General features: G+C 39.0%; 1 protein-coding gene across 10 annotated transcripts in view; it reads right to left on the bottom strand.

Moving 5' to 3' along the window:
- Positions 1-15,322, bottom strand: part of SOX5 (SRY-box transcription factor 5) — a 908,025-nt gene that overhangs the window by 677,039 nt on the left and 215,664 nt on the right. The window lies entirely within an intron of this gene.

Here is a 15,322-nt window from a genome sequence, read left to right as displayed (position 1 = left end):
CATGGAAAATTGAGTGGGGGAACGATGCATGTACTGGCTGTTGCAGACACATGAAAATACTTTAATCCCAAAATTTAAAACTGCATGTATGGTATATCTTGCCTGGAGAATTTGAAGGGAAACGTGTGAACACTAAAGTCCTTGCTCCGCCTCATTTGTGCTCACTAATGGATATTTTGTTCCGCGAAACTTACACTGTTTTTACATGCTACTTTTCAATATGCTGCCTTTAGACTATATGAATCAGGACTTGCGCTTGTGTGTGATATCCAGCAGACTCATTCTGTTAATGAACATTAACTACAAACCTCCTTTTACCCAGTGTATAATTTTGGAATACTTCGTTTCTTTGAAATCTGAGCCACTCATAAAAAGAATAAAGGAAAATTAAACCTGAGAAATAACATATCCTAAGATGGTGCTGGAGAACTTCATAATATCCTTTACTAGAACACCAAGCAAAAATTCATCTGAGACTCTATCACACAACATTTCGCTTCTGAATTAGCAGAAATATCTTTTTATAAGCTGATTTTATTTTTTAAGATATGATCACCAAAACTCACCTGCCTCATTTTTCCCCATGAATTTTTCAGCAGCAACAATAAATTAATGGGAAAAGTAATTCTGTTATCACATTATTGTGAGGCCACCTCACTGATACATTAAGGGAAGTCACAAACGTTTAAGACTCTTTTACAGTGAAGCCACAATGCCCTTTCTGCAGGGCCCCTCTCCGAAGCTTGGTGTCCTGGGTCAGGACAAGAGAATTCTGAATGGACATCACCGTGGTTTACAGCAATGAGGTCCTAGACCTGGACTTTTGATGCAAATTTCTCCCTTCACCTCTGACACAATTGTCTGTTATAAGTATGACCTGGATATGTAAGTATAATGTCAAACTCATGAATAAGTAAGAAAAACATCTTTTGAAGACTAGAAAAGCAACCATTGCATCAACCTCATCGTGATTTTTGATACCCTACTTTCTGACAGTAGGAACCGTGTACAAATGAGGGAACAGTAAATGCAACATGAACTCTCGCCCCTAGGCAACCCACATGTTCTCTGGATTTCTTCCCTAAGGCATTACCACTGCACAGTTCTAAAAGGTAAATCTGTACTGACCAGATACCGTGACCAGAAGGAGTAGTTTGAAAAACACACTAAACCTGTTTATTTCTTAGGTAGTCTAATTTCTTCCACCTGGACACCCACACCCCCCACATGGGCCTACCGAGCCAGACGTACAACAACGTGGCCGGCTGTTTGCCTTAGTCCACCCATCACCTGCACTGCTGGGCAACTAACTGAATTAATGATTTTTAAAAATATTTAACAAGCACAGTCATAAAGGTGGTTATACAAAGTAGTCTATAGTTTTAACTTAAATGAAACTAAAATATAGATTCTTTCTTATTCACATGCTCAAATTTCTTCCTTGTAATTAAAAGTGTGCCTCCAACCTATAATTCGGCCAAAGTCTTGAATGGCGGCGACCAATGGCTTATTACAAGGAGGCTAATCTAACATGATGTACATTTCAGAGGACAGCATTTACGGTTTTTAAATTACTGGGTCTTTCTGTGCAAAATAATCAGTGCTGAGCTTGCTCTGTTGCAGCTTCCCCATTCTCAAAAGGCTTTTTGCTTTCTTTCCAATAAAACAAGCTGTTCTTGCCTTTATCCACATAGTACCAGCTAAAAAGCAGCCCAAGACTGCAGCATGGGTATCTGGGAAAGGGATTTCATTAACTACTACAAGTGACCCACAGGCTAAATCAATTAACCAAAACAGGTAAAATGGCTACAATCTCCTTTAAAGATCACTAAAGCTACAGAATTGCTTTGAATAATGAACAGATCCATCATAGCAGGCAAATGACTCAACAAGCCAAGAAGGTATAATTCCTTTTAAGACTTTTCTTTTGTATTCTCACTGCATTCCCAGTGCTGCATTCAGGTCAGGGCAAGAACCCCGGAAACTGTGCACTGAGGAAACACAGTGTCTGTGGGTCTGGAACTGTGCGTGACTGCTCAGAACATTTTCCTAAGGAGAAGAATCGCACCAGGGCGTACGCGGGGTTCTGACTGCTCGCTCGTAGCCGGCAGGCTGCTGGGCGGGGAGCAGCGCTGCTTCTGAGAGCAGCACGGAGAGACGCTCCACAGCCAGCCTCTGCTGCCCCTCCCCTTTCTACTCCGTTTGCTCCCAGTTCTCACTTCCACAACGACTCTCAATGACAGATGTGAATGTACATTCCTGTTAACTATCAATGAAAAGTCATTAAAACCCCCCTTCAATAAACATTACTGCTACTTCCAAAATACTTTTTCTACAGTGCAATTTTCAAGTTAAAAGAAATGGATTTTCAAAGATCTTGCAAAATACTATCAAAGGTCTGACCCACTTTAACTCCATTAAAATCTGTATGTTCTCCCAATAGTGAAGAAAGTGATATGTTTACTCCATGCAAGTGAGAAATAAAGTAAAAAAAGTAGACATGTAGAAATTTTATATTCAAATGCTCGGTAGTTGCACCCATAGCAATGATGTCGATAATGTTAGTAGAGCAGTTGCTGTATGTTACACATTATCGCTAGTATTCAACATACACTTTTTTCATTTAAAGCTCAGAAAAATCCTATGAGGGCAGTACTTTGATTCACCCACATTTTATTATCCCACACAAAGAGCTACAATGTCAACATCTGTGTTTCTGGTGAGTCTTAGCCTCTTGCACTGTCTGCAATATTCTCTTCCCACTGGTCCTGGAGTAAATCACATTTCAGTGATTGGCCTGTGCAGCTTTGACTCTCGATTCCTCTATGATATGAAGGAGTATTTAGTAACTTACAAAATGTTTCATATTTGAGGTTAAACCCCTAACTTCAAATGTCAGTATAAGTAGAAAAAATATGGAAGGATAAAGGTTTATGCAAAGTTCTTGGTGTGCATCCAGGTGAGAATCTCATATATTAAGTATTCTTCCTTTTTAGCTGCTAGTGCTTATGTCTGGGTACATTAAAAAGCCTTAGAGATTATAATCTCTTTAGGTAGGGGTTTACATTTTACAACTTATTGTCTATTGTTTACAAGATTTAAAATCTTCTGCAGAGCATCTTCAAATCTCCAGAGAAGAGAGGCTGTACAAATACAAAATAAACAAATATTAGACAGCTTATGCGATAGCACTTTCAATTTTCCTGATAATGCTTTCCCTCTGGATCAAGAACATGAATTCATTTAATAAATTAATTTTAGAAAGAAAAAAAAGCCTAATTTATCCCTAGTGAATCTCACTGTTTCCTACTATGTCAACTAAGTGCTTCTAAAGTTCTGCTTCAAACAAAAATTTATTTTCAGTAACAACAATTTATGTCTTCTGAGTTGATGGTTAGCAATATTGTCTATCCTTGATATCAGGAACCTTTATCCTGAATGCCACATGGGATTTCACTTGCTAAGGCTAAAGAGGACATAACAGCATTTCATTTTCCCAAGACCATCTCAAAAGTAAGTAAAATTCTAGCGGCAGTTTCCTAAAGGAACAAGCACATACAAACTCTTCCTTACAAACTTCAATGAAGAAGAGACAATGCTGGAATTTAGAGAATAAATATCTCATAGCCAAATAAATCACTGTTGTCTCCAATTTAAAACTTATTTTAAAATAACTTTTCGAAAGGCATAATACTGTATCTTTAAAGATTGACAAAAATCTGAGACCGAAACTCTGCCAATGGTAATTTCTGGGTTCAGAAAAATAGGAAGCCATGCCAGAACAGGAAAAAACCTGAAGAAAGATGAAAGGACAACTCTACAAACACGAATTAAAGTATACTGCAATTCAGATATATCTGCATTAACTATACATGTTAGCTAGTTACAGGAAGCCTTAAAAATGGTGTTAAATGCACCATCTGGAATCTTGTAAAATGAACTTTTACCTGATGGTTAGTGGCAATTTATTACTAAACACGAGAGAGATGTGTGAGCTATTTTAGACTCAAATAGGACATTGTCCTTGCAACAAAAGAAAGCAACATATCCACTGAGCGGAGACACAGACCCCTGAAATCGTGGTAAAGATCTCGTATCATAATGGACCAAGAGTCTTCTTACTCCTTCTGTTAATCTCTCCTCACAACTTCTTTCTTCCAGGAAGCCATCCAGTAATCATTCTTCCAAAACTACAACCTCTTTTCAGCTTTCATACTTTGCATCTTAAAAACAGTACATTCCTATTCAGATAGCCGCCCATCCCTGGGTAACTGGTAGTCTGCAGGTCACAAGCTGTAGGACCCCAGCTTTAGGAATTTAATGCTGGGGAGAGCAAGCACATTTTAAAATTTCTTTTTGCCATACCATCTTGTCTCTGTGTATATTTTACAATGTGTAAAAGCAGTGAAATTTGCAGAGAATGTTCCTCTTCCACCACTACCAGAGGAAGGAAACTGCAGGGTCTCCAGACCCTGTGCCCTAGCCTGAGGTTGTCTCAGTGCGTCCAGTTGACAGCCAGCAGCTGCCCTCGCCTTCTACCACAGGGAAGACCCAGGCAAGCTCTGCTTCCCTATTTGCCTCCAACTGAATACAGGAAGTCACAGTTGATCCTGACATGGAATGCCAATATTAGCTATTGAGGAAAAAGTATTCCACTTCAATTGGCAATTTAATGCCTGAGACCTATTCCACTTTGTACGGAAATGCTGTGACAGCTTTCTCAAAACATCACCCCAAAAGCCTTTTCTTAGGTGTCTAGATTATTCATGGAAAGCACCAATCTCAGTGAATATATCTTATGATGACTATATACCCATAATGATAAATTGCATGAATATATCTTATGATATATTATGATAACCATGAATTATGTGCATTTCCCCTCTCCATGATTGAGTAAAAGAGCAAGGGCCAAAATGTAACTTTGTAGAAAGTTTCCAGCAAAGCTACAATAATTAGTTGATAAAATAGTGTTATAAAACAAGAAAAATATTCTTCAGTCCCTTATCAGAGTTTCTAAAATGTATGGTTCTGACCAAAACAGGTCTATTTCTGAAGTTACTGTTTTTCTGTTTTTCTTCCTCTCTTTTTTTAAGTACAAGTACAGTTGTCTCCATTTTACCCCCACCACTCCCACCCACCCCAGCCATCCCCACCTCCCACCCCCAATCCCACCCCCCTTTGGCTTTGTCCATGTGACCTTTATACATATTCTTGATGACCCTCTCCTCCTTTTCCCCCAGTACCCCCTCTCACCTCCCCTCTGGTTACTGTCAGTTTGTTATTTCTGTTGCTTTTTTAAACCAGTGCTAGTGACCACATGACTTTCGCTGTCCTGGGTTGAGGATGGAGAAAGATGCATTTTCCTGTCTCTGGCTACAGAAGTCAGTAAGTAATGCAGATATCAAGGATAAAATTACTGTGATCAAAGCTCATCTCAATACAGCAAAAATGTTTTTCCTCAGTTCTATTCTTTGGGCAATATATACCAATTGGATCACTTTTGGTAAAATAAGAAGAGTAAGTTTTGCTACAAATTGTATACTTACGATTATTCATATTCACATAAATACATATTATATGGTCCTTATAAAATCTTAATAACTAGCAAAGTAGATTTTTTCACTAGTGTTCCTTTGATATTCAGCCCAAAACTAAAATATTAAAATCCAACTGGTAGAAAGTTCTCATCTTTTTAACATAGTTCCTTCCATCCAGATGCAAGAGGATTCAGAGATGTCGACAAATAGCCCCTAAGGTACTTCTGTGGTGTGTGTGCATTCTCACCTCTCCCACCCCTGTCTCTCTTTCTCCTCTCTCTCTTTCTCTCTTTCCCTCTCCCTCATCTCTTTGTCTTTCACACACACACACTGTTACATATGTATCTCTATAAGGTATTCTTTGATTAAAAGAAGATATAACAAAATAATAATGTGTATGCTTATGTAACTTTAGGATCATATAGATTCATGAATATCTTGATTTCTTAGATCACTGAATCTCCCTGCAAAGGCCCACAGGGTGTAGTTTTATACAAGAAGTTTTCACTATAATGTGCACTAGAAGTACTCACGGTGCTGCTTCTTTTCTTACAAAACATAGGAAAAGCAGGTTCTAAACCAGTGTGCGTAGGGCTGGGTCAAGGGGAACCTGAAAACTCTTCTAAGCATCACAAGGTCCCAGGCCCCTGCAGTACTTAAGATAATTCTCTCCGGGCAATCAGAAAAGAGGCATTGCGAATTCTGTTGAGAATTGTAATGCGGCTGGGTGTAGAAGTTGCAGCCTTGGAGAAAACGGTGGAGAAAAATGAACTGCCAAGGATTTTAACACTGAAAGTGAAGAGAGAACATAGGCATTGTTGCCCAGAATCAGTCTCCTAAAATGAGTGATTAACGAGGGACAGGGTCCAATGTGCCACAATGGGACATATCAAAAGCCATTATACGGGGACAGCTGATGACAACAGTGCTCCGAGAGAGGAAAAAGAAATTGCTGACTTCACATTAGTTATGGGGGAAAAACAACAACAGTAATAACAACAAAAACCTAATTTTCTAAAAACAATACACACTCAATAAATTGTACTAGATTGAAAAGTGCGCCAAGATTCACGGTGACCCAGAGGGGCCCGAGAAAAGAGTGTATGTGATATAAGTCAAAGCCTACAAAGGCAGGTTTATACCCAATGTTATTAGAGAAAGGCCACCAAAAAAGCATGGAGCACAACAGAAATATCTACTAAAGAAAAGGAAAGATTTGGAAGGGTTTAAAGCATAATTTCTGGGGGAACTTGTAGCCACACACAGTTTTTTTAGATCACAAAATATGTGGAATGTACACACACCCAATATCGGAGTGGGCAGAAGTAGGTTTACAGAGGTGAGGGCATGAAACACAGAGCTCATTCTTGCACTACTATTTATTAACTTCTATTATTATTTATTAACTGTATTTCCATAGAAACGACTGTAAACCTACTTTTGTCTACCCTGTGTAATTCAGATTTTTTTTGAAGGGACTGATTTGTCTTACCCAAAAGTTAATAATAATATCTACTGTAGTATGCAAGTATATCCAGAAAAGGTCCAGCCATTGTTAATATAACAAGAACAGTTTGCATGACATCAATGTAACCTGCCAGCCAAGAGGAGTGGACTGGAATGCTCATGTGTGAACAATGACGACTTCACTGTACTAGTCAGGGGGGCAGTAGATGGCATTGACTGAGCATGTGTACTGTGTGGCTGTGGCATTAAAAATGACTAAGTAAGTAAAGCAACAAAACTGCATCAAATTTTGCATTAACCTTCAACATTCTTCCACTTAAACTATTTGGACAATTCAGAAGGCCATAGCTATGGGCAACTGGTGATTGGCAGCTTCTTCACAACAACACACCCGTTCATGCAGTCACGTCTCATGTTTGGAGAAACATGAAATCACCCAGGTGACTCAGTCCCCCTACAGACCAGATTTGGTGCCTTGTGACGTCTGGCTTTTCCCAAAACTAAAGTCACCTTTGAAAGGGAAGAGATTTCAGACCTTCAGTGAGATTCAGGAAAATACGATGGGGCAGCTGATGGTGATTGGGAGAAATGTGTGAGGTTCCAACGTGCCCACTTTGAAGGGGACTGAGGCATCATTGTCCCGTGTACAGTGTCTCCTGTTTCTTGTATCTCCTTCGATAAATATTACATGACTAGATACCTTCTGGGCAGAAGTCATACTCTATTGATTATATACAGCATAGGGATACTTATGTGTGATGCTCACAGAGAGTGAAAAAGCCTATATCTATTAGCCTTTGAAGAATGTCAAGTAAAACATATTCTGTCCCTCACATAAGCAAAAGTCTTCTTAATCACTGGGGTTAGGGACTTCACTTATATATTACAGTGTCTAAAAAAAATAGGTCATAGTTAGGCTAGCTCTCCTTTAAATACTGCAAACTTTGTATGCAGAAGTACTACACCACAGATATTCAAGATATCATTCCAATAGTCAAAGAAAGTTTGAAACATTTCTCTAAATATTTGAATTACATGATGGCATCTCCAGGCCTCCTAACATCCTTTGTAAGTGAATGAGGGACATCCTATCTCTTCTGCTGTATTATATGTGTTACAAGCAAGTCAATCAGTCCAGCCCACACTCGAGGGGAGGGATTACACAAAGGTCTGAATGCCCAGAAGTGCGGATCATGGAAGGAGACATCTTAAAGGCTGCCTACTCCAATAGGTAAAATGAACACTCAGAAAATTCTATTGATTAATTTTTTTGAAAATTCGGAAAAGTCAGGATCCATATGTACATTCTGCTAAAACATAATGTTGAGATTATTGAATCAATGGAGCTCTGAAGTTCTTTCCAATCCTAATATACAGATAATCTATGCATCTATGGCCTATTCCAGACCAAAAAAAAAAAAAGTCAGAAGTTAATACATGACTTTTAAAAAGTCATTAAGTGTAGGACCTCAAAAAAGAAAAGTAACATATATAAGGAAGAGTAAAGGAATAAGGTTTTTGTCAGGTTTACTTTGGAGTAAAGAGAATTCCATGTGAAAGGGACAACATGAACAGCGAGGGGAAGTGCGGAGGTAGGGAAGTATATGGTCATGTTCAAGAAACTGAAAATGGTCTTGTTTCAGGCTAAGGATATGTCTGGCAGAGGAAGACTGGAAAATGAAGCTGAAGTGGAAGATTGGGTTAGAGAGGAGCATGAAATCCAAACCAAAGACACTGGATTAAGCAAAGAGGAGCCACAGAAGATTTCTGAGTAAAGGAAGAATACCTGCAGAGGTACAATTGAGAACTACAGTTGACCCTTTAACAACACACGTCTGAACTGTGCAGGCCCACCGAGAGGCAGACCTTTTTCCAATAAAATCAGTTGGTCCTTTGTATGGAGGGTGGGGTTCCACATCTGTAGGCTTCAACAGCCACAGATTCAACCAACCACAGGTCAGATCAAACACAGTATTTTTGCATTACCAAACACAGTTTCCCAACCACAGATCCAGGGATCGAAATACTGTTTTCGATCTATGGTTGGTTGAATTCATAGGTGCAAAAGGTCCACAGTAGGTACATTTTTGGGGAGTCAAAAGTTGTAAGCAGATTTTTGACTACACAGGGTCAGCACCCCTGGCCTGCATGTTATTCAAAGGTTAAGTGTAAATGTTTAGCAGCCATAAGATCGCCTCAGTGCCAGACTCCCAGAGGATGAGCGAGCAGTTTGGCAGGAACATGGTCTGAAAGGTTTGTGGCTGCTGTGATAGAAAGGAAAGCTCATTCTACAGCACTGGTGTTTGCAGACTTCTGCCTTTGGCCAGGTTCTCTACTTGCTATTTTTAGCTCAAATCTCTCTCCTGATCCACATTTCCAATATGTCCATTCAAATGTTAATAAGCTCAGCAAACTTAGCATGTCTCCCAATTTAGTTGCCATGTCTCCTCTCAACTCTGCTCTCCTCTCACGTACCTCCTATTTGTTACCAGTACTATTGCTGATTGCATCCCAAGACAAGAGAGTGGGCCACCTAGACCCTCACTCTTCCTCCGCCTAGCCACCATCCCTGACTTTTGGTCTGCTTCTTACCTTCCATTGCCAGCACCGCTGTCTTATGTCAGCCCCTCAGAAGTCTTGCTACCACAACATAAAGCTAACGAATAACCTGGGGGCATCTTCCATCCTAATCAATGACTTAGTCCTGAGGAAGACCCTGGAAGAATTTTAACAATCTAATCAATGTGATGAGTCAGAAGCCTTAACAATAATTGATGTTAGATTTTCTACCAGTCTAGTAAAATGGTGGCTTGAGAATGACCAATTATGTTAGTATGACTAATTATGTTATCATAATTGTGTCAATAATTATGTTGAATAGCATAAAATAAAGGAAATGATAATGTTCAAACACATGAGATTGTGTTCTGATGTTTATCCACAGTCTACATGGTGCCCTCTTCAGGGATTGCTTAAAATCCTGGAGAGTGCATAACTGTAACAAAAAGAGATGTCAATTCTCAGAACTGAACCCAATATGCTTTGTGACACTGATTATCATTCTGCTAGACACGGGGTCCAGAAATGAGGAAGTCACATATCATTTCTGAAATGTCAGTGGCTTGTGATGAAAATGAGTTCTGCTGTAAATTCCATAAGCAGAGACAGGGTGACTGGTAGAAGTGAAGTAGTCAGGCAGCCTCGTTAGATCTGGCTAAAGAGATTACTCCTTTCTGCAGTTCCTAAGGGAATTCCCAGAAGAGGAAAGGTGAGGAAAAACATTTTAAAGGTCTCCACCTCAGATGTGAAATTTCTTTTAAAAAGACAAAATAAAAACAAGATCTGGAACTCTTCCTGGAAATGGGTGGGTTCTCCCCAAGGAACTCACGAATCAGAAAGCATAGATCTGACCTATTTAGAACAGGTTTTGGCAGGTGTAAACTGAGTGCTGTGCTCTGCTTAAGGCATCGTCAGACGAAGTCCCACACCCATCCAAAATTCTCCTGCAGCTGGAATTCAGGGCTGGCAAAAATGGGGAGGGTGGGGAAAGTTGGCATTTGCTACTCACCACTGAGGAGCCAGGGAGCCAGGCGCAGACTGGGCGATGGCTGCACCACCACCTCAGATCGTGGAGATAAGAGACTGAGGCTTGGCACCGCAATTCTGAGCTTCTGGTGGTGATTTTAGAATGCCAGTAGTAGCAAAGCGCCAAAGGATAAGGAGCCATTGGCCCTTAACCTATAATTCTTCCACTGAAGTTGTGGTCTGGGATTATTCAAAGGATGCTATTTGGAGTGTAAGGTCATACCCCACAAGGAGAGCAGAGAGAGTCCTAGCTTGCCTCAGAGAAGGGAAATTTCCAGACTGCCCTGTAGCCATAAGAAAAAGCAATCACTCTTCTGGTTTTGCTTGTGGAGAAGACAGATATTGGTTGTACCTAGATAGAGCCCATGAAGATAACCCATGACCAGCATTGGAAAAGCTAGATAATGCTTGAAGGGGTAATACTTTGGAAATCTCAGGGGGTCAGAGAGCAGGCCATTTTCCCCTCACATTCTGGATAGCGGAAATCAAAGGATGGAAGCGAAAGGGGGGAAATGTCCTTTTGGAGACAGATCCTGGATGGGAAGGTGGGCTGGGAAAGACAGCTAGCCCCCCTCTCTCACCTTGTAATGTGAGCAATGTCAGGAAACTACGCAATTTTCAGTCTGGTTCCCAGACTCCGGGAAAGACAAGGACTCTGAGATGGAAGAGAACAGAACTGCACGTACTGGGCAGCCTGTGTTACCGCCACCAAAGTATGTCTTCCATCTTCTGCCAAAGACCAAGCCTCACCTTTTAAAAGTTTTAGGGTTGGTTAAAGATGGCAACAGTGGACAGAGAGGTGTCAAATTTCCTTACGATTCAGCTGTGGTAAGACCACTGCTGGGGGAACTGCCACACTCGCAAGTTCTTGGTTAGCAAGAACTCCTCTTTTGGGTATAAATGCCACAGGGTAGCATCCTGGAGCATTCCAGGTAAAAGAATCTTGACTGTCAATCAATATTTATTGAAATTTATGTTCTGTTCACCAAGTACCTGTTACATATATTTACAAAGGAAACACGAGACTTGTGATGTTTGTCTTCAAAGACAAATATAAATATAGTCATATATTTGTCAATGAGAAGACAATCACCAAAACAATTTAAAGTAATTTTGAGGCATAATAGTGTATTTACATATGAACAACTCATATAAACAACTGTGATTTTTCTGCAGATCCACAGTAACTAAAATGAGTGAAGGAATAAACAAGCAAATAACTAACAAAGAGCCAAACAGCAACTTTCTCATTGCCTGTCTCCAACCGCAAACCTGAATTTCATTTCTTCTTTGCTCCCAGCTTCATTTTGCAAATGTACAGTGGACCTTTAATAAGCCTATGGGATGATGTCCCAAGTTCTTCTACAAGTCCCAAATGTGTATGTATACAAGATATATGTATATAAGAGCTAATTGCTCATGAATCACAATTCTATTGAGGACCTGGTATTGCCTGAGTTTCATTCCACACCACAAGTTAACATTCAAGCTTTCACTGAAGTTTGATTTCTCACTTGATGGCCGCACTTCAGAAGGACAGCGATGGCAGAATAATAAGGCCTTGCTTGATGGGATGCAAATGCTGGGAAGTCAGGAATCTTCTCTGGCTGGTAATTAAGTTAATACTAATGGTAGATTTCATTTACTGAGGGCTGACCATGTACCAGACACTTTATAAATTACCTTTATGTCTTCTCTATTTATGTTATAGCAATTCTGACAACCAGCTCTTTGAGATAGATTTCACCATCCCCACTTCACATAAAAAGCTGTAGTTTAACCCTGGCTGGTGAGGCTCAGTGGATTGAGTGCTGGCCTGCAAACCAAAGGGTTGCTGTTTCGATTCCCAATCATGGCACATGCCTGGGTTGCAGACCAGGTCCCCAGTAGGGGGTGCGTGAGAAGCAACCACACATTGATGTTTCTCTCCCTCACTTTCTCTTTCCACCTCTGTCTAAAAATAAATAAATAAAATCTTTTTTTTTTAAGTTGTAGTTTAAAGAGACTGACTAATTGTGTAGTGAAAAACTCAAATCAGGACTTTCTAACTCTGAAGCCCAGATCTGTGACCACGAAGCTACGCCACTTCCCCATGAGTTACTGCCTCTAAGACTGTCAAAGTGCATTTCAAATGTTTGCCTCAGTATAATTACATATTACTACATCACAGAGCTCCAGAGGCTATGGGGAACGTAAAAAGTATGAATGTTAATAAAATAGAATATCTGTTGTATGATATAACTAATCTCTTTCTTGACTTAAGCTACCCTCTTTCTAAAATTATAGTATTCATGGTAACCAACTCTCCTGAAACAGGAGAATTCAATTAACCTCTTAGGTACAAACTGTGTAAGAACTTCCACATATATCGCCTCCACCATTATCCCCCATGGTCTTCAGATGTGGTATTACTTTTCTTATTTACCAGGAAACTGAAGCTAAGAAACATTCAGGTATTTAGCCAAAAGATCAACCTCCTTGAACACACAGATCATGCTTTTTTCATTTATATATTTGCATGTGTTTTTATACTTGTGTAACAAGAGCCTTAGTCAATGTTGAGAAATAAATAAATAGACCAAATAAAGGAAGTAGGACCTGGCAGGAAAGAGGTGTTTCTTGTTTACCATGGTATAGCTAGATGTTCAATAAATGTTGAAGGAAGGGAGAGAGGAGTAAAGGAGGAGTTCTTACTTCAAACCTCTCTCTTTCAAGCTTGGAGCTCTGCTAGAATAATTCTTATCATCTTTCTATTTACAACATCTAGCACAATACCTGACACCCAATAGCATTCAATAACTGCAGATTGACTGTGGGATGACTACTGAAATATCAAATAAAGAAAAAAAAATCTTTTCAATACAGCCAGACACTTCCAATGGCAAAATAAACCTAAGTCAAGGATCAGGTTGAGGACTACAGAGAAGCAGATAAAGATCCAATTAAACAGAAAATCAGAGAAACTAAAATTTCTACCTGTGGAAAACTGAGTATTGAGTGTACAGAGAAACTACCATGACAGCAACTCACACACGCGTGCCTAGCGCAATACGAGGCGGGCGACAGGCGGTTTAGAGTGGTCGGAACCTACTTTCACCACCCCTGTGTAGCCCTGCAGAGACACAGATAAATAGTATTACAGAGATCTTCACGTGCAGGTCTCATACCTTTAATACCTAAAAGAAAAGGTTAAAAAAGATGATAAAATCAGCAACCAATGAGAAAAGCAGTGCTGTTAAATACGTAGAGCAACTGAATTCACACATTCCCCTCCCTTCTGGCTGTGATTTTTATAAACTGCAGAGAGCAGTAGAATAATAATATCACTGTAGATTGCATGTTCTACTTAACAAAAATGGTCAAATTCATATTTTCTTCTCCCTTTGGGAGGCTTCATCTCAAAATAACCTTTAAATAGAAACAACCCGAATTTCAGCAGAGCCTGATTATCAATTTGCACCTCTGGCAAAGGAAGGCCTAGAATTCTATTGTTTTGTTAATTGTCAATTTGCATCTTTGAAAGGTGTTGCATTTTCTCTTCTTTTCAGCAGGTTAAGACTAATTCTGTATGTTAATAAATGTTATAAAAACTTTCCAGAGAAATGTAGTTTGCTAAAAAGTAAGTTATTATTCTCTATTTTCCCCTACTTAACTACACCTTAGATTACAAAGTTGATTTTATCAAAACTAGTTGTTACTGAAACTGCTTTTGCTTTAGAAAAAAAAAAACTTTTAGACAAAATGTTGTTTTAAAATAATAGTTGTTGATAGTCATGAAAAAGTTACAAATTAATTAAGGCAAAATTTCACGAGGAGACTTTTGAATTTTACCTTGAATAAGATGATTTGAAAATATGCCTTTCCTTTCTTCTGGCACATATACAGCATAAAAAATATAAGAACTAGAAGCCAATGTCCATTTTACAAAGTAAGAGAAAACATGGAAATACACAAGTTGTAAAAAAAGAAAACATTAAGAAAAGCGATACAAATCAGATAAATATTATTCCTTAACCTTATGTTTACAAGCAGCAACCTGGACTACTAAAAGTTTTTAACGTGCCCTATCAGTACCAATTCCAGTACTTGAGCCAGAATGATATGATCTTTTTGATAGGCTTGTCAAAGCAGGTATTTTTAATCTGCAGCATTTTCCCTTTCTGATGGCTAGATATAAAATACTAAATCAAATATTATGGGGTGCTTAAAAAGATAAGTGATTACCTCCTGTTAGATACAAGAGAGGATGTTTAAAGGCCTTTTATACTGCTTAAAGAAATGGCTTCTCATGTCGTAAGTAGTTTTAGTTTACTGTATTTATTTATATTCTATCCTTTTCCTTACGGGATTTGAGAAAGGTAATCTCTATTTGTGTTACATTGGTTTCTCAATTGCCACATCACAGTTAAACAATATAACTAGACATCATTAACCAAGATAATAAACTTAACATCTGTAGAGTACTTTGTAAAATATGAATGTTACATGTGTTACTTATTACTGTCTATGGGCTTGCTCCTAAACATCCATGTTATCACTCCAAAAAACATCCACTTAATGATATACCCTTACATTATATATAAAAGCTTTTTTGAAAGTATTAACACCTTGAAAATGTTTCTCTTTAACATGTAAATCAACTTCCTTAATTCAGCCTACATCCTTGAATTTGGCTCTCTCTCTCTCTCTCTCTCTCTCTCACACACACACACACACACACACACACACAC

This window comes from Desmodus rotundus, chromosome 3 (assembly GCF_022682495.2).
Source record: "Desmodus rotundus isolate HL8 chromosome 3, HLdesRot8A.1, whole genome shotgun sequence".
Lineage (NCBI taxonomy): Eukaryota > Metazoa > Chordata > Mammalia > Chiroptera > Phyllostomidae > Desmodus > Desmodus rotundus.
This window is presented reverse-complemented; position numbering and strand designations above follow the sequence as displayed.